This window comes from Sminthopsis crassicaudata, chromosome 3, assembly GCF_048593235.1.
Source record: "Sminthopsis crassicaudata isolate SCR6 chromosome 3, ASM4859323v1, whole genome shotgun sequence".
Taxonomy (NCBI): domain Eukaryota; kingdom Metazoa; phylum Chordata; class Mammalia; order Dasyuromorphia; family Dasyuridae; genus Sminthopsis; species Sminthopsis crassicaudata.
The window spans coordinates 49,768,004-49,787,733 of NC_133619.1; the positions used below are offsets into that span (position 1 = coordinate 49,768,004).

At 37.7% G+C, this 19,730-nt stretch overlaps 1 protein-coding gene across 1 annotated transcript in view; it reads right to left on the reverse strand.

Annotated features, from left to right (window-relative positions):
- The window catches only part of U2SURP (U2 snRNP associated SURP domain containing), an 87,506-nt gene that overhangs the window by 3,747 nt on the left and 64,029 nt on the right, over positions 1–19,730 (reverse strand). The window lies entirely within an intron of this gene.

Here is a 19,730-nt window from a genome sequence, read left to right on the forward strand (position 1 = left end):
TTGCAGAAACTGTGCCGTATAGCTCTTCAGGCTGGAAATTTTTAGCATCCCTTAATCCCCAGCAAGACACAACCCCAGTGACTAAAATTACACATGAGCTCACACTCTTTCACAAACTAACAAACAATGCTCCACATCAGAAATGCAGATCTCAAAATAAATTTGAGAATTCAAGAATATACCGTAGTGGAACTGGACTAAATTGTTGCTCCACAAATCATCCTGCAAAACACTAGTCACAAAAATTTAAGAATAATATTTTTAATAGCTGTCATCATAAAAAGTGCTCATAATCTCTAAGTAAATGGGAGGGAAAGCTGTCCAAGTAGAAGAAAATCATTTTGGAAAATGATGAAGCCTAGAAAAAGCATCCCTGTCACCCTGTCTGCTAATGCAGATGTCCCTAAGATGCTTTCAAAATTTACAAAAAATAACCTTACAATTCCCATCAGTTTATCCAATTACACAAAGCAGTTATTTTATAAAGCTATTCAATAGTCTTTAGAATATTAAATATGAAAGAAAAATAAATATCAGGATAACCAAGATTGTTTTTATTTGAAATTTTTTTAAAAAGATGAGAAGATGAGTAAATTAATAGCAACAACAACAATAATAAATGCTATTTTTATTGTGTTTTCACATTTGTGATATGTTTTACATGAATTAGCTTGCTGATCTTCACAACTCTGAGGTATGGGATACAGATATTTTTATCCCTATTTTACAGATGAGAAAACTGAGACCCAGGCATAACATGACTAGAATACTGTTACACAGCTCATAGGACCATATAATCTTTTTTTGTATCACAAATCTCTTTTACTAATGGATTCCTCAAAATAATGTTTATTGCTTATATTTAGAATTGAAAGAAATGTTATATGTCAATGAAAATAAAGATGCAAATTTTTCGTTTTCTCCATGATCCCATTTGGGGTTTTCTTGGCAAAGATACTGAAACGATTTGCCCTTTCCTTCTCCAGCTCATTTTACAGGTGAGGAAACTGAGACAAACAAGGTTATGTGACTTGCCGAGGGTCACGTAGTTAGAAAGTGTCTGAAGCTGGATTTGAACTCAGGGAGATGAGTCTTCCTGACTCCAATGCTCTGTGCACTATGGTACCACCCAGATGCCCCTTCAATCAGTTAATTAGTCAATAATTAAGTGTCCACTATGGGCCAGGGACTAGGGATACAAAAACAAAACTGAAATCATTTCTAACCTCAGGGAATGTATAGGGAAGCAACATATACATATATAGCAAATAAAATATAAATACAATATAACTGACTTTAAGCAATTAGTCAATAAGCATTAGTTGTTTACAATTTCTAAGCACTGTGTTTAGCTGTGGGGACAGCACAAAGACGGAGCAAAACCTGTCCCTGCCTTCAAAGATTAGATTTTTTCAAATAATAGATGTAGTGTCATTGATTATTGTGTCATATGTATCTGACCTATTCCACTTATTCACAATTCTATTTCTTGGCTAGTACCAAATGGTTTTATGACTGTGGCGTTATAATAAAGTTTTAGATCTGATATTGCTAGGCAACCATCCTTTGTATTTTTTCCATTAATTCCCTTGACATTCTTGACCTTTTGTTCTTAGAGATGAATTTTGTTATTATTTTTTCTAGCTCTATAAAATAATTTTTTTGGCAGTCTGATTGGTAAGGCACTGGAGAAGTAGACCAATTTAGGCAGAATTGTCATTTTTATTATATTAGCTCGGCCTACTCATGAGCAATTTTTCCAGTTGTTCAGATCTGACTTTATTTGTATGAGAAGTGTTTTGTAATAATAGTTCCTGGGTTTGTTTTGGCAGGTAGACACCCCAAAATTTTATTTTAAAGATGTCATTTTTCAGTGGTGGAGACAATCAGGATAAAATGATGCACGTAAAACTGATAAGGGGTAAATGGAAGGAAGCCATGGACAGAAAGGCCCCCAAAGCTTGGGGGCCCAGCTTCCCACATTGCCATGTGCTTCTCTGGGAGACAGCTATGTTCATTTACTTCTGTCTCCTGAGGCTCATACACACCCCGCCAGTAACTGAAAGAGAAAAGAACCAGGTTCTTCAGTGTCCTCAGGACACCGTCCATGTGAAGCTTCATTTACCACTCTGCTGCCAACATCAGTCTCTGGTTTCTATGCGGTTCAACCTTCACCAATCCTCTTGCTACCCAAAATTCACCAGAGAATTTAAGCCATTTGTGTCCACGTTTCAATATTGCTTTGAGAGGAGATGCTGTTTTATGACTGTTTCTAGCTGCCCGTTCCAATTCTAATATTCTCATAGCCTGTCCATCCTGCTCGAGGGGCTTTTCTCCTTACAAATATATTTACTTTTGGTAATTCTAATTCACAAGGATATAAAACAATGGAAAGCAAGTTGTAGCCATGGCAGTTTTTTTTTTCTTAGCTTTTCTAACAGAGCTTTCTTCATCACTAACAAGTTTTTAAGAACAATCATCTTTTTATAGCATTTTTTTCCCCATGATGATGAGTACTTATTATAGAAAATATCTTAGTTTTGCCAAGAGACCAAAGAAACGAGATCTGCATGGCACCCACTGGATGATGCCCATGATGGAGGGAGAGGCAAGGGAATTTAACATTCAGAAATGGTCCAATGCTTTACACAAATGAAAAACATCAGTCTGGACATGTCAGAATGTGACTTTTATTTAACGAGGCACAAGTCAGGCTCTGGGGTTCCCTCAGTCTACCTTCCTAAAACAGAGCACTTCTGAAGCTCCCATGTCTAGCTACATGGTTGAATTTGGCTTTTCTAGGAAGTCTATTCCAGGCCTGGAATGCCTCAGAGATTCAGATCATAAGATCATACATCTGGCTGGGCCATTGATTAGATATACCTCTGACACAGATATGGGTTTCCAGGACTCTCAAGAGGATCCAATGCAGGACCTAAAGGATATCTGAAATCAAATCTGAAACCTCAGAAGCAAAACTGAGGAAGCTTGAAGTTAATTCCATTCTTGCAGCATTCATTAAATATCTACTTTGAGCAAGACAAGAAGCAGTGTATATGGTGGGTAAAGGGTCAGCCAGAGGGATGTGGATTCAAGCCCTGAGCCTAATACATACTAACTGTGGAACTATAACATATAACATAACGGAGCTCTGAATGTCACACAGGTTACTCCTTGGGAGTATTCATTACAGATGAGCTGCTGATCTATATCAGAGAAGAGAGTTTCCACACAGAAATTCCCTGCATTGATGACAACACAGATCTATCCCTTCTTTCCAACCAAAAGAAAAAAAAAAATTTCAATCTATAAAAAATAATTATGCAAGCCAACACATTAGCCACTGGAGTTACAGATGCTGCTTTCAAAGAGCTTAGTCTAGTAGAGGGACATGGTTCATGGACAAATAAGATGATAGCAAGGGACAAAGCTGACTCAAAGCTTTGGTGACTCCGAAAATGCCATCCACAGAAACAGAATTTGAGTGGAGAGGCAGGTTTTTATGGGGAAGATGATGAGTTCAGTCAGTCAGCCAATAAGCCAATAGTGCTAAGCACTGCCAAGAAAGGTAAAAAATCAGCCAGTCCCTGACCTTAAGGAGCTCACAACTTAATGGGGGGAAGGTTGAGTTTGGCATGTTGGAAGGAAATACAGGTTTAGCTCTTCAGAAGATAGAAGGAAGTATGCAGCCAGAGTTTTGGAGGAAAATTGGAAGTAAAAATAGACATTTCTGGAAGCAGATTGGAGTTCAAATATGGTCTCGGATACATACATCTTGACTTCTGTTTTCCTCAATTTCTCAATTGTATAATGGGACTAATAATAGCACCTACTTCCCACAGTTGTTGTGAGGGTAAAATTAGAAAATATCTGTAAAAGCTTAGCACAGTACCTGGCATATAGTAGGCTATAAATACTGATTTATTATTATCATCATTATTATTGAGATTATTAAATTGAAGAATCTTAAACTCAGAGGATGTAATACACAGGACTAGATGAGATTGCCAAATAGTGTATCCATCAAATTAACCAAAAAGTATTTAGTAAATGTCAAATTCAAAGTTCAGATACCTTTCTTTATCTATCTCGGAGTTTCTTTCTTCACCACATTCTAGTAGTCTTATCTCCATGGAAATTCTGTCTTCCCCAGAGCCCCTTCCTCTAACTGGTAAACTCCTCCCAAATCTCCATTAAAAAAAAACTGTCTGACTCACTTGGATTCTCTCATTTCTTTCCAGTCTCTGAACTTCTTTCTTCACCACATCCCTCTTCCCTCACTTTTAAAAATGTGTTTATTCTCAAATAGATTGTAAGCTCCTCAAGGGCAAGGGCTGCAATGGTTTTGCTCATACTGGATACGTACTCCCAGCATTTAGCATAGTCTGGCACATCATAAGTGCTTGTGGACTTGATTTGACATGGCAGACACTGTGATAGGCACTAGAGATACCAAGACAGAAGAGAAGCTGCCCATCCCTAAAAATCAACATAAATCTATTTTTTCTTTGTGAGTAGATATCAAATGCATATATATCCATACATTTATTTATTATATGTGTATATTTGTATGTGTATGTATATGCGTGTATTTGTTGTATAGGTATGTATATAAGTGTAAATGTATATATGTGTGTGGATATATATAATATATTTGTGTGTATGTATATATTTTAATGTGTATTTGTGTGGGATTGGAGGCAGGAAGCCCAATTAGGCAGCTAATACAGTCATCCAGGTCAGAGGGGATGAGAGATGGAGAGGACAGAACAGGACAGGACAGATAGGATGGGTAGGAGAGAAGGGAGGGGAGGGCCAGAAAGGATCGAACACAGGAAGAAGTAAAGGACCCTTAAGAATATAGCAATACTAAAACCAAGAGGGAAGAAACTATACAAAAAGATCATGGTGGGTAGTAAGGAATTCTCGTCTTTTTAGAATTATAGTTGTTTAAAGGAAAATCAAAAATAGAAAAATAGTTCAGAGGAGTGGCCAGGTCAATAGAAGGTTTTGTTGGGAGTTTGTGATTTGCTTATTTTAGAATCTTTTTCTTGTAGTTTAATATGGTGGAGACGTGGAGACCTGAACATCCTTATAGGCTAAGAGGATGGATAATGTAGGCCAGAGATTCTTAACTTAAAAGTCTGTTTAAAAAAAAAAAGAAAGTTGATAATCTCCTTTAATATAGTTTCCTCTGCAATCTGATGTATTATTTTAAGCATTTAAAAACTTTATTCCAAGAATGGGTCCAGAAAGATTCCAACTGTTAAGGGGGTTCTGTGATATCCACAAAATGGTTAAGAATTCCTGCTACAGTAGAGAGATTGAACACGCATGAGTGAGGATGGCTGAGGGAGCAAGGTCACTGAAGAGGCAGGAGCAAACATCCTGTATGGCTGCCCATCTCCTCCCTGGCAGAGCTGGCTCACACTGCCACTAGTTTAGGGAGAAAATGATTCTAGTGTTTTCTTCCCATCTCTTTTTTCCTGGCATTAATTCTCTCTTCCAACTTGTTCAATGCAGTCAAGTACACACCGGTGTTTTTAAGAGAAAAATTAAATCAAAGGGTTAGAGAACCTCTGCCCTTTCTCTTACTGGAATCCAAGGGAGAGGCCACCCACACCCTAAGTAATAGGCTCAAAAAAGAGAGGCATAATGATTTTATTTTATTCTATTGAGAAGTGATCTGCTTGTTTATTTTTGTTTTTGATAAAATTTATTTATTTACTTTTTAGTTAATAAAATTTTTTTACTAAAAATTAAAATTAAATTACATTTTATTTATTATTTAATTTAAATTTAAATAAAATTTAATTCTTAATTTTTTAATTAACAAAAATAGCTTTTTTCTCTCTCACCTTTTTCCTTAATGGAAAAAAAAAAAGAAAGAAAAATAAAAAACAAAACAAAACCCTTGTAGCAAATAGATTTATTAGATTGTAAGTTTCTTGAGAGCAGAGATGTCTTATGCCTTTCTTTGTATCCAGAGAGCTTAGCATTACAGGAACTTAATAAGTGTTTATTGATTCTGACTTTGAAAACAGTATAGCAATTTTCTAAATTTCTCATTTTTATTGAGGGGATGGGCTCCTCCTCTCTCAGCTGCCAATCATCTCTGGCACAGCTTTCTTAATCAGAAACCCAGGCACCATGTCCTTTAAGGGGTGGTAGATCATATCTAACTAGATGGGATCAGATATCTCCAATTCAGTGGGAAGTGCTCCATTACACCCCTTCTACAAAAGTAATATACAGTTGTGAATCTGGGTGAACAAACCCATAGTCTCAGCTTTGCACAAGGATGAATAATTAAATAATCCCTACTAGACATTCCTTGTCACTGTTCTATATTTAGGTTCTTAGGTCTTGCTCTTCCACCAGGCTAGAAAATAGCTTATTTCTAACATTATACTATTCTATTTCCCACAAACACAGGATTCCACAGAAAATACTCTCTTAAGAATACTTAAGTATTCTTCTTATTTACTTTAGCCCTTATATAAAATTTCCAGGATCCGAGTTAGGGGAACATGACCATGTTGTTCCATCTCCAGCTTTGGCAGCATGTGTGCTCTGAGTCATTTGGTGAATGATGGTGATGGAATTGCACGGACCCATGCACCTTCACCTCCCTGGTTACTTCTGCACCCAGAGATAGCTATTTGTGGTGCAAACTCCCTCTTTCTTTCCATATACACATACATGTGTATAAAATGCACACACAATTCTCTATACAGGAGCACCATCTGTAGCTACAGGAAAAAAAAAAAAAAACAAAAAAAAAACCCACACACATTTTGGGTCTTATTAGCATCCAGCTCTGGGGGATGCCATTATTTTCATTCTTGTAGTTAATTAACTTGCTAAAGTTTAAATAATTAGCTTCATGCCTCTACTGAAGAGTAAGTCCTAGTCAATCAAGCAGCCAATTTTGTCTTGTCCTCAATCAATAAGCATTAATAGGAACATCCTTAGAGAGGGTGAGAGGGGAGCAAGTTCTATTTCCTCTCTGAAACACAGAGTCCTCAACTAGGTCAACCATGCAAAAGGCAGAAATTACAGAAGAATGCCCAGGTCATCTAAGGAACCTGTACACTCCCAAAGAACCAATTCCAACCATTAGATTTTAAGTTCCTTTAGGGCAGACATGTTTTTGGAATCTCCATCTAGAGCCGTCTGAACCTATAGAGCACTTAACAAATGCTTGCTGACTTCCAAGAGCAAGGCAAGAGATTCTATCCAAAGAGCAAGATAGAATTGAGCCCACTTGTCTGGACTGGATCAAGGATGGCTTTTAGAAGGTCACTACTTGTGTCTTCTAGGCAGAGGCGTGTGAACCCAGAGAAGCTTTGATGGTCACCAAATTATGGAATTTCAGAACTGAGATGGATCTTAGATCTTGTTTAGTCCAACCAGCACCTAACCAGGAATATATCAATCAGTCATGTAGTCTTATTGAAGACCTCTGGGGAAGATCCCCTTCCCCCATAGCCCACTCCTCTTCAGGACAGCTATTAGAAAGTTTCTCCCAACATGATCCATTGTTTGTAGTTTTGCTCTCTACAGGCAAGTAGAGTAAGCTTATCTTTCTCCCTAATGGAAAAAAAAAATCCGAAGATAGTATGTCCTTCCTCACACAAGTCTCTCTTTCGCTAGGCTAAACATCTCCTGATCCTTCTGTTAGCTTCCATATGACACGATCACAAATTGTGTAAGTCGTGAGCCTGGTCATCTTCCTCTGAACAATTTCCCTCTCGCCAATGCCCTTCCTAAGACAGTGACGCCAGAATTGAACACAATATTCCAGTTGTGATCTGAGCAAGGCTGTGTAGAACTATATTATCATTTCCCTGACCCAAGATACCACCCTTTTCTTAATGCTTCTGAAGATTACATTACAGGCATTGTGGTAAACTGGATCTCATGGATATCCATGGGTGGGAGGAGGTTAAGTAATAGCCAGGCAAATTAAGGAACAGAATTAAAGCAGAAGAGTTAGCAAAGATAGGAAATATGTCTCTGTGTATGTGGAGTGTGTGTAACTATGTAAATATGTATGTTTATGTAAATATATTTTTTCTTAACCATAGTTTATTTGAGGGTGAGGGGGGATAAAAGGGGGAGAAAGAATAAAATATGCAGCAGAGACCCAAAAAACAATTTACAAGGAAGTAAAAAAAATGGACATTTATGAATACAATTTCTAATACATATATATATATATATATGCATATATATACATACATACATACATACATACATACTTTCTTGATCTGCTAATTTGTTGTTATACATTTTGAATCCTCCCGGATGTTCTGCTGGACACATAACAAAACTTTTGTTTTATTTTGTTTTGTATTTCTTTTCTGTTTTTCTTATTGTTTGTTTTTTAAATAAATTTTTTTAAAAATTAAAAGGAAAAACAAAAAAACAAAACAAAACAAAACAAAACAAAAAAAAAAAAAACTGGATCTCATGAGCTGAAGTTAGGAAGACCGGGATTTGAATTCTCTCTCAGATACTATACTGCTTTAGTAAGCCAGTTTTCTCATCTATATCGTGAAATAAAGTTGGACTCAATGACCTTAAAGGTCCTTTTCAACTTTAGAGTTATGAGACTATCCTTTGGGGCTACCATGTCTCATAGCTAACTCATCATCAACTTGTAACTTACTAAAACCCTCAGTACCTTTCTAGGTGAATAACTGTCTCAACATATTTTTCCTGAATTGTTCTTGAGAAACTGATTTTTGAATCTACGTATGATGCCATTATCTCCATTGTCTCACCTTATTAGATTAACCACAACTTTCTGAGTTGTCAACAAGATAAATCAACAAGCATTTATTAAATGCTTCCTATGTGACAAGCACAATGTTATGTGCTGGGATTTCAAATGCAAACAAAAAAAGAACCCACCCTCATGGAGATTACATTTTAACAGAGGGAAGATCTGTGTAAGCTCTTTTGGAATTTTGACTCTATCAGCCATTTTCTTAGCTATCCTTCCTAGCTTTGTGTCATTTGAATGCTGGATAGACATGCCCTGACATCTGTGTCATCATTTAATGCAAATGCCATGTAGCACAGGATCAAGCCACAACAAAAATTAGTTAGAAGTGGTCCCATCAAGGGCCATTATCGTGGCAGGGTTATCATTGTTCACCCAAAGTCACCAAGTCAGCAATGCTCAGGGTCTTGAGTAAAAGGATTATCTAAATGCTCTATAGCAGTAGGTAAGAAGAAGAACCCATTGGATTCTTTTCATTCTTCAAACAGGAGTATAATATACTAATTGTTAGTGCTTTCATCAGTATTGATACAACTGTTAAAGATAAAGGGATGAGCAATTAGCATTGATTGTACAATATAAATTAGCAGCTCTTTAAAAAAAATAAACATTTGTCCAAAATGCTCAGTACATTGTTATTGATTGAATACAAAAGAATGTTATGCTTTTCTATAGAGAAAAGCATATTTCTTAATTTTCTCCATCTCTTTTTGAGTTATGAGAAGGATTACATTAAGGAAATTTTGCATGAGGTTGTTTATAAGGGGAAAACTGTCAGATATATTTCACTAAGCACAGTCACTTGTAGGACAAAGCTTATAATAGGTGATAGACTCTGCTGAAAAGAGCACTGGCTTCCTGAAGACCTGGCTTCACATCCCATGTCTACTCACTGCTGGAATGAGCTTAGGTCCCCCTGGGCCTCAGTTTCCACCTCTCCAAGATGGACTAGATGCTAGCACGGGTCCCTTTCAGCTCTAAATTCATCATTACATCCACATATTTGAACAGCTGCCTCTGTTGCACAACCACTTTCACCACCATCTCCCCTCAGTCTCCAAAGGAGAGCCCTAGAGGCCCTGGAAGTGGCATAGGTCCCATAAGACTCCCCCCATTGAGGAGCCTACCATCCTCAAAATAACCAGCTGCCACCTGATAACTGCAGGTATGTCAAAGGGAACCAGGAAGAGTAACACCACCATTCTCCAAACTGGTCTCGCTAAGGGTCCAATCCCTACCTCCATCATTCAGGCAAGCACTCCTGTGGAACTGGGGCCAATTATCCCCAATAGCTGCAGTACAGACAAGCCAGCCTGGCTGATCAAGGCAAACTGAGGGATTGACAGGGGTCAGCATTTGTGGGGAGGTGAATTAAATCCCTGCCACCATCTCCCCTTGGACCTTGAGGAAGATAGTCCAGGACCCTAACTAACCCCCAAAGCCCCTGGGAATAGCAGTGCACACAACAGGTCCTGATTTCCAGACCAACCCCATAATCATCATATATTCCGTGGAAGTGCAACCTGTTAACTGTGCCTACAGGTGACGCAGGCCCCTCCCTCCCCCCCTTAGCTCCAACTAATATGAAGATCCAGAAAAGAAAGGGCTCAGCCCCAAAGTTCTTGGCGTTGGGAAATAGCTCTAAATATAGTTGTCTTGCCCATTAGTTGTAAGTTTTGGAGAGCAGGGATATTTGCACTTCCAAGCTTAGCCCAGTATTTTGTATATCACAAGTGCCTAATAAATGCTCTTATGTATGGATTCCTTTATTTTAGGTGTGGAGAGTAAAGCCACCTCTTTAAAAAAAACAAATGTAGTAAAAGTAGCAATTAAAAAAAACTTATTGGTTGGGCTGAATAGGTCCTCAAACACTTTCCACTCAGCATGGGTTTCTCTCTATATAATGGAAACTCAAGTCTGTAGAAAGTCATCCCTACCTCCAGGTTCTATTTACTGAGGGCCTCTGTGTGATAAGTGGACAGCCGTTCAAATGACAAAGTCCTTATGAAATCCAACCGAGGCAGAGATGGTTTATCTCATTTTATCTTCAGCCTGCAAGATAGAAAGCTGCCATGTAGGAATTTCCACCATGGCCTCCAGCCTTTTTTCCAGCCTTATATCCATTTCTTCTCTTCTCTCACTCACTCCAGGTAAACTGGGTGAACAGAAATTTCCACAAGATGCCTTTTCCCTTCTCTCCATACTCACACGTGCCAGCCCAAAGTGGATTCCTAATTCTCATTTAAGCGTCAGTTCAAATGCTCTTTCCTGAGGCCTTCTCTGCCCACCTTTGTCCCCACCTACTTTGTCAAATATACTTACGTGGGGACAAGTAATCCTCCAGGATGGGGAAGATGTATTCTTAAGAAACTCCCTAAAAAAAAAAAAAAGTCTTTCATTTTGTCCTTGTATGCCCAGTAGCTAGGACGGTGCCTGGCACAAGTTGAGCAATTAATAAATGGTTATATAAAAGCAGGATTGATGGAGTAAATCAAAGAAGTCAAGGGATAAGTTAAAGAGATAAGATATCCTGAAATGTTAAGGAGTTAAAACAAGTCTCAGTCAACCTATCAAACACTTTAGATTAAATAGGAAATGTCCTTGGATGAACCGGAATGGTTCTGATAGAAATATTTGGATTGGCCCAGGGAAGTTAGCTGTGCCCTGTAGGCCATGTATGAAATGGAAAGGGAGGGGAGAGATAAGAGCAAGGAAGGAGAGATACTGTCCCAAACCCACATAGGAGAAAAATGCAGAATGTCTCCCCCTCGAAACCAATTCCTATATAACCTGGATAGGACCTCCACATTAGGTGGTCCGGGCACATGCAAAACAAAGCCTTCTTACACTTGCTATATGTGAGAATATTTAATAAATTACCCTTCCTAAATACCTCTTAAGGCTGGCTGGCTTAAGGTGATTCTCAATCAATAACTTAAGAGTCCAAACATAAAAACATCTCATAAGCTATAGGATTAGAAAAGTAACCTCACCCACCTCAACTCCCTGCCACCATCATGACCGCCAACACAGGGCTACCGGTTAAGGCCCAGGAAGGAAGCAGCAGCTCTGGAGAGCCAACTCGTATGGGTGTGAGTTGAGATTAGGATCTCAGAGTATGTGTTATATTTGTAAAATCAAGATGTACTGAACTTAAAAGCTGACCAAAAGAATAAACATTTATCAAGCACCTATATGTCATGCGGTGTGCTCAGTACTTGACCAATATTACCTAACTGATCCTCACAAGAATCCTTCCCGGCTTTTATTATCCCCATTTTACAGTTGAAGAAATGGAGGCTGGCTTTGAACTCTGGTTTTCCTGACTCCAGGCCTAATACCAAAACAAAGGGATGCCATATGGTTTTTTAGAAGCATCCAAAGAGTGGATGAGACTCAATATTTTTAATAGACATTGCATTCTTACACTTTTTCATTACACGAGTTTAGCATCAATAGTAACCAGAAGAGTATCCTAAGTCACAGGAAATCCAGGCTCATTGGACACTCTCACACTGTTCCCCTCTCCGTCTCCCTCGATTGCGGGCCATTATTTGGATGCCAATAAGCAAAATGAGCTTCAGAAAAAATGTGGATCCTTTAGATCATTGACTCTAGAGAGAGAAGATGCAGTTTTGTCTAAGAGCCCAGAATAGCCAGGGGCTTGATTTTCTTTGTGTAAACAAATTAGTGATAGATTTTGTCCTTGAAGAAAGCCTTCTCACCTTTTCTTTTAGGTCCCAGACCATCATGCTCCTAATAAGGTTGGCAGTGTTAGGAGTTGGAGCACCTGAACTGCAATTCTGGTACTAAACAAGCAGGGAGGCTCAGGGGGTCTCACACACAAGCTAAGTGACTCTGGTCAAGTCCGTTTGCCTCAAATATAGGAAGGATGAAGATAAAAGTACTTAGCTCCCAGCACTGTAGGTATCAAGTGGGATATTTGTGAAGTGCTTGGGCCTGGTACATCCTAAGCTACACACACACACATGGGCCTCTTTTTCTCCCCTTCCCAAGTCACTGAACCCCTGAGATAAAAGGAGATACTTACACTCCCATAGTTGTTTCAAGACAAGTTGTCAGCCTTAAACCAATTTCAACCTTCTTGTGATTGTGGTTCAGACCAGCTTCTTCTGTGTGGGCAATTCTGGGTATAGAAACCCTCTTCCAAACACAGATGGGGACCTCTTCTCTCCCGAGTCACCCAGGGCCTGGAGGAGTGCCCCGAGGCTGGGTCTTCTACCTATCACTGTACTACCTCTCAGGTCCCCTGTGTGTGTGCAGCCAGCCAGGGAGGATTTTCCAGTTTGTCTTTAATGCTGTAAACCTGAGCTCTCTTAAAAATGACAGAGCCCCTTTAAATGTTATTACTTCCTCCCAAAACTTGGTGTAATGTTAGTTATTTATGAGCTTTTTATCAACATGGGAGGACTACAAGGAAGATGTGCAGCAAAGCCAGCATTTACCTAGTGTTACCATCAAAAGGCTTGACATAAATTCTTTTATGTGCTTATGTTACCCTGAGATACTATTATCCCATTTTACAGATGAGCAAATGGAGTCTAAGAGAGCTTAAGTGATTCCCACAAAGTAGCAGTGGCCTTGGGGGCAAGATCTAACTTTTTCCAGCCCAGGTTTTTTAGCTCCAAATTCAACCTTCTTGGCTCAGCCCAGCTGCTTACAGTTTCAGGTGAGTCATAAATAGGATGAAGTAAAAGCATAATCTTTTGCCGCTTAAACAATGCCGCTATGATTTATTACCCTTTATTCCAATTGTGAATTAAGTATATTACTCTTCTGCAACTTATGCAGAATTAAAACCATGTTTCAAGAGGCAGATCGCATCTCTGGAGAAATAAGTGCAAGGAATATCCTTTGTGCCCTGACCTCGTTCAACATTTCACACAGTGCTATCAGACTTGGTACCGACCACAGATTATTAAATAAACTCCCATGAAAGACCCATGTGGGAAAGCAGAGAACAGAGTAGCACCCTCTGAAAGGAGCTTGTGTGTTACAGATTAGGAAGTTGCTCATTTAATTCTAGCTGAGCGACTAGAATGGAGAGAAAACTATGGAAAAGGTACCCTAGTACATACAGGGAAGCCCTGTCAGTTCCACAGAAAAAAAAGCATTCTGGATTCAGTCAGTGCAGCACCAGCGACATGACCCTAAGTCTGTTACTCCACCTATAAAATGGTACAATTCGATGCCGAGAATTAAGGGACTTTCTGGTTCCAAATCAAGGCATCCCCTACAATATTCTTGATTGCAGTGCTGGGGATTTTTGTTCCTGAATGTTTGCACTCCCAGGAATAACCCAAGCATTTGGCAGTTAAGTTTAAAACAAGAGGGTGGCTCAAAGGCACTGGAAAATTTGTTCCCTTTGTAAATTGTTCACTTACCTACATATGGCCTAGCACAGTTCAAGTTAAAATATGCTGCAATGGAAAACTATTTTTGAGTTATTTCATATAATAGGAATACTGAACAAGTCAGGTGGCCCCTTTAGATTCAAGAAGCAAGGAAGACTTCTGCTGTTTCAGGACCATAGCTTTCCTTTAAAACCAGGAAGTATTTTTCATCAAAATTTTGGTCATCCACATTTTTGTTTGTGAAGCTGAAATGTACCCATAGGCTTTATGAAAGTCCTAAGGACACTGCTACTAAGCCCTTATTTCTCAGTATATAAAGTCTAATTTCCTTTTCAAATGTTATGTGGCTTGAGCTCAATATTCTGGAAGTAAATTGCTGTAGTTTTATGGAACATCTAATACTCTCCTCCCACGTAATCTGAAAATACAAACTGTAACTTTCAAATGCACACAAAGGGTTCAATAATGCTTATATAACTGACCCTGTTGGCAGCCTCATTTTAGGATATTATTCTCTGCTCATTTTGTGACAACTGTGCCTATTACTTTTCAGCTTGGAAAAAAAATTGCATCTTCATGTGTACATGCGTATGTCTTATACACACGTGCACATGTACAGCTATCCAAATACAGGATGTGGTACAGATATGTGCATATATGTCTATATTTATGTACATATTTATAGCTAGGAAAGCAGCTAAGAGCTCAGTAGATAAGTGCTGGGTCTGAATTAGGAAGGTGAGTTCAAATTCAGTCTCAGTCCTTAGCCCAGTGACACCAGATGAATCACTTAACCTGTTTGTCTTAATCCACTGGAAAAAAGGAAGACAAACTACTCCAATATATTTTTTGGGGGTGGGGTAGGGGTAGACAATTGGGGTTAAGTGACTTGCCCAAAGTCATACAGCTAACAAGTAGAACACAAAGTTGGAAACAATTAAGACATATTTGTGTGTATGTGTGTGACACACACACACACACACTTTTTAAAACTTTGAATTTAAATCAAAAACATAGAAAGTGTCAATACCCAGACTATTCATGGGCAAGATCAGTCTGATTATGAACATCAATAAACTAAGAGATTACATTTAAGTTCACCTCTAAGGACTGGAGGCTACCTAGTCCTATTATGAGAAAAAAAATCTTTTTTGAGTAACTGAAATACAAAAAAACCTTCTTGGATATAGAAAGCACAACCTTCTCTCAAGATTGATTTCTTCATAAAGGGAACTGATTTCATTTGTGTGGGAACAGAATATAGCCCTTGAAAAGCCTTGAGCTGCTATGCCCAGATCAAAAGCCACACTACCTAATCCAGCATTGTAAAACAGAGTCATCAGCTTTGTAATCTGAGTGTTGGGCCAAGTCTAGTTAGCTCCACTACCAGTATGGCTGGTCCTTAGGAGACTGACCTTCCCCTATCACTGGCCCACAATGGCCAAGTCCCCCAGAATGGGCCATACTTATCAGAGGCTGGTCCTCAGGAGACATTCCCTCCTTTATGACTGGCTTTTATAGAAAGCTTTTCAGGTTTGGCAGGATTTGCCACAGCTTACTCTTTGTTGGCATTACACTTAATCATATCAGGATCAGTCAAATGGATCAGAATTAGGTGGAGGACTGTTCACCAAGAAGATTAGAACATAAATGTTAACTCTGAAAGCAGTAGCAGCAGATTAGGAATTGGTATTACTTGTAGATGAAAACACCAAAACGTTTCATCTATATGACAAACCGATTTAAACCAAATATAAATCAACTAGATATTAAAACTTTAAAAAAAGGAAAACCCTCTACTAATTGAACAGTTATAGATTGTTATGCTTTATTTTACTCTTATTTCTTATAAGTACAAATATTCACATTAGTCTTAAGGAATACATTGTTTCACTCCAAAATACTATAAACTCCTGGGTCTGAGAATTTATTTTCAATGCAATATAAATGATGGAAAAAACTAAAAGGCATGAGTGAATTCCTATTTGTATAAATACTTTTGACATATTAGATATATTGAATTATGTTGCTAGATACTCTCAATTGTAGTCATACCAGTAAAAAGTTCTACAAATTCAATTCTGCAAATATTAAGCACCTATCACGTACAAGGCGCTATGCTAATTGCTGGGGAAACAGAAGGGCAAAACTAATTAAAAGCCCATTTTGAAAATCTATTTTACATAATCTCCAAACTATAAAATAACTTCTCAACACAACATTGCAGTGTAATGGAAAACAATGAGAATAAAACACAGGGCATGAAACCAGAAAAGTTGTTGGAGCTGCAAGGCATTTTAATGAGATGATGTAGCCAGAGTGTACAGTGCTTACGCATTGTTTTTATGATCAGTTACATTTCTTTCTTTTTTAGTTTTTATTCAAAATACAAAATATGCTGATAGGCAGTTATTTTCCAAGCCCTGTAAGGAAGTAACTGTTTTCAAATGCCAAAATCCTTAAAGAAAACATTATTGAGCCCCAAAAGGAACCAATAAGAAATCTGAAAATTCCCAGTCATGAGTTTACTGTTGTAATAGTCAGCATTTGGGGGGAGGGGGAAAGGAAGAAGGGGAGACAGGGACTAAGCTCTCAAAAATAAGTACTTGAAGTTGTATGCTAAGATTCTCACCATGAAAAATGTACTAACTTTCTGGTTCCAACAGATAAAAATGGTGCTCTGCTTGCTTCACAAAGGACAAAGATCTTTTTAGGGTTCGATTGCTAAAGGCACACAGCTGAAATTAATTAGATATGGCTTACTGTGCTTGCATTAAGAAGGCTCAAGTTCTACATGGATAAAATTACATGAACAGTATAAATTTGATATGAAAAAATGTACTTTTATTAAAGTAATTATGCCCAACAAACAACAAAAGGGAAGTTTCACAATTTTGGTTCAATCATATAATCCTTAAGTAGAAAAACTATAAAGTGACAGTCTGGTATGGAGAACATCTCCTTTAATAAACTTGGAACCCTTAATCCCTGTATTAAGAGACTCTATTATGGAAAAAGTTCAATGGAAGGAAACATGGTGGGAGGTGGGGAATAGAGGAACACAGGGAATTAAGGAGAATTTCAGTTTAGTTGGATACAACTACATTATTCTCAGTTCTTAAAAATTCCCTATTTCCCCTGGTGTTTCAAAGCCACCACCAGAAGCATCACAAGAGACTGCAGAATTAAAACAAAATATACCAATACTCCAAGCACAAATAAGTATATGAAAATGAGCTTAGGCCAAATTTTATCTACTCACCTAAAAAACTATATAACCAATTATACATACATGTAGCATTGATACTTAAATTCCATAAAGTTCACAGCTGTATTGAGTCAAACACTGAGGCAATCAATTTTTAAATTGAGATGTGGCTCATCTGGAAGAAAGTTCTTAAGAAAACTCCCACTGGGACTTTACATTGATGTATTAAAATTAATCTTGGAAGACGATGGGGAACTCAATGCTTAAATTATTATAATGAACTAATCCCCATATAAGTTTTTTTAAATCTTACATGTGAAGTACGAATATCAGAGAAATCCTTTACCATGAAAAGGGTTTTTTACAAATAGTGTATTCCTTTAAACTCAAAAGGATGTATGTATGCTTTCTAAAATCACAGGCTATTCAGAAATGTTTGCATTAAATTCACTCTAGTTGGCTTAATCATTTAAAATTATGTTTCGTATCTAAAGGTGTCTTCAAACAGTGCTTATACAGATTTCCTAAATATCTTAAAATGATAGTACTGTACAGTCTCAAAAAACAACCCACTTTAGCAGAAGTCCTGATTTTGATGACTAGTTTGAAGCATTTTGGCAATATGAGTTTTGGCAATATAAATAATCTGTGTATTTTTTTTTTCACAGTGGCAAAAATATCCTTTTGGCTCTATTTCTCCAAACCTTGAATTTTATAAAGATAAAAGCCAAGACTTTTTAGGGAAATTAGATCTAATTACTAGTAGGATTTTTAAAAATATATATTCTCAACAGTAAAGAATTTAAAACAAAGAAAAAACAGCTGTTAGATAAAAAGCATGTAAGCAAATATTTTTCCCACTAGGTTTTTTTAATTGGACCAAGCCTCAATTTAATCCCATTAGGCATGGTCCAAACAAAATAAAACCAGGTCAGTGCAATTTTTGCAAACCTTAGCACATACAAGAATTTTTTTAAAAAAATTCTGAATCAATAAGAGACATCCTTTGGGTCACTCAATTCCTAAACATTCTTCTTATCCAAAAATCCCAGCCATTTACCAACACCATATATAGGGTACTTGGAAAAATATTGCCCAAACATACATGCTTACTTATTTTCTTGGGGTTTATTTTTGGTAAGCGGCAGGTTATGTTTTACTATTTTTTTCACCTGAACAATAATGGGAGACCAGAGCAGCATAAATCTAGCAGGGAAGCCCATCTCTGAAACCGCAGAGAAGAGAGTAATGAAAGAATCTGGCTTCACCTATAAAGTCAAGAGAGCATTTTCTTTCCTAACTGGCTGTAGAAGATACATGGCTCCTGGGCAAGAATTTTGAAGTCAGTTGAAATATTTCTTTATTAATGAAAGGAAATGAATAAGAATCTTGTAGAATTTGTAGAAACTTCAGCAGGTAATTCAGAGCTACCTTGTTTGGGCATCTATCTGATCATGAGTGGTAAGATTTTCTAAAACCTAATCAAATATGCCTTCCTTCTGCAAGATCCTTCCCTCCCCCCATTTTTTTATCCTATCAAATTCTCACAATTTGGAAAGTTAGAAACATGCTTTAACTTTTCATTAAAGTCAATAAAGAGCAACTAATTTACCAATACTTTTTACAATTCAACAACCCTCAAAGAAGTACTCTGAAGGAGCCAAAACTGCTGGATTCCCTACATATCCTCCATTGTTGTTCACACAGCATGCCAACACTTAAAAAGGCAGAAGGCCAGTCTTATCTACTGTAAAAATAAGGTCTAATAATTATGCTCAAGACAGAGAGCTGCTTAATTCTAATGCAACTAGCGGAGCTTCCCAAATTAAATTACCATAATAGTTTTTGTACTCATTCATTTTCTGAAAAACAGAGTACACCCTCCCTCCCCCCAATTTCTTGTTATTTATTTGGCATATTGTTTATATGCAAGCCTTCACAATACCAAAATAACACTGTGCCTACCAGCTATCTATGTGGAGTGCAGGACAGAGATTCATCTATCCCTAAAGTTTTGCCAAGCAAGATATATTTCACAAAATTAAGTTCTTCCAGGTATGGAGTAAGAGTAGAAAAAGCTATTTATGTTGATTTTTTTTTTTTTAAAGGGGGTGGGGGTGGGGGAAGAGAAACTAGCACCAAATTTTTAGCATTTCTTAATGGTTCAGAGTGGGCTTTTAACAATTAACATTCCCTAAAAAAATGCTTGAACAGAAGCATGAAAGTTAAGTGAATACCTATTCAAGCAATATTTATATGTTGATAAGAGCCATTAAGGGAAATAATCTTGATGGGCTCACTGCCACATTTTATTGGTTTGCACAGTTTAGAAGTGGCCTGCCAACAGTGAGCTGAT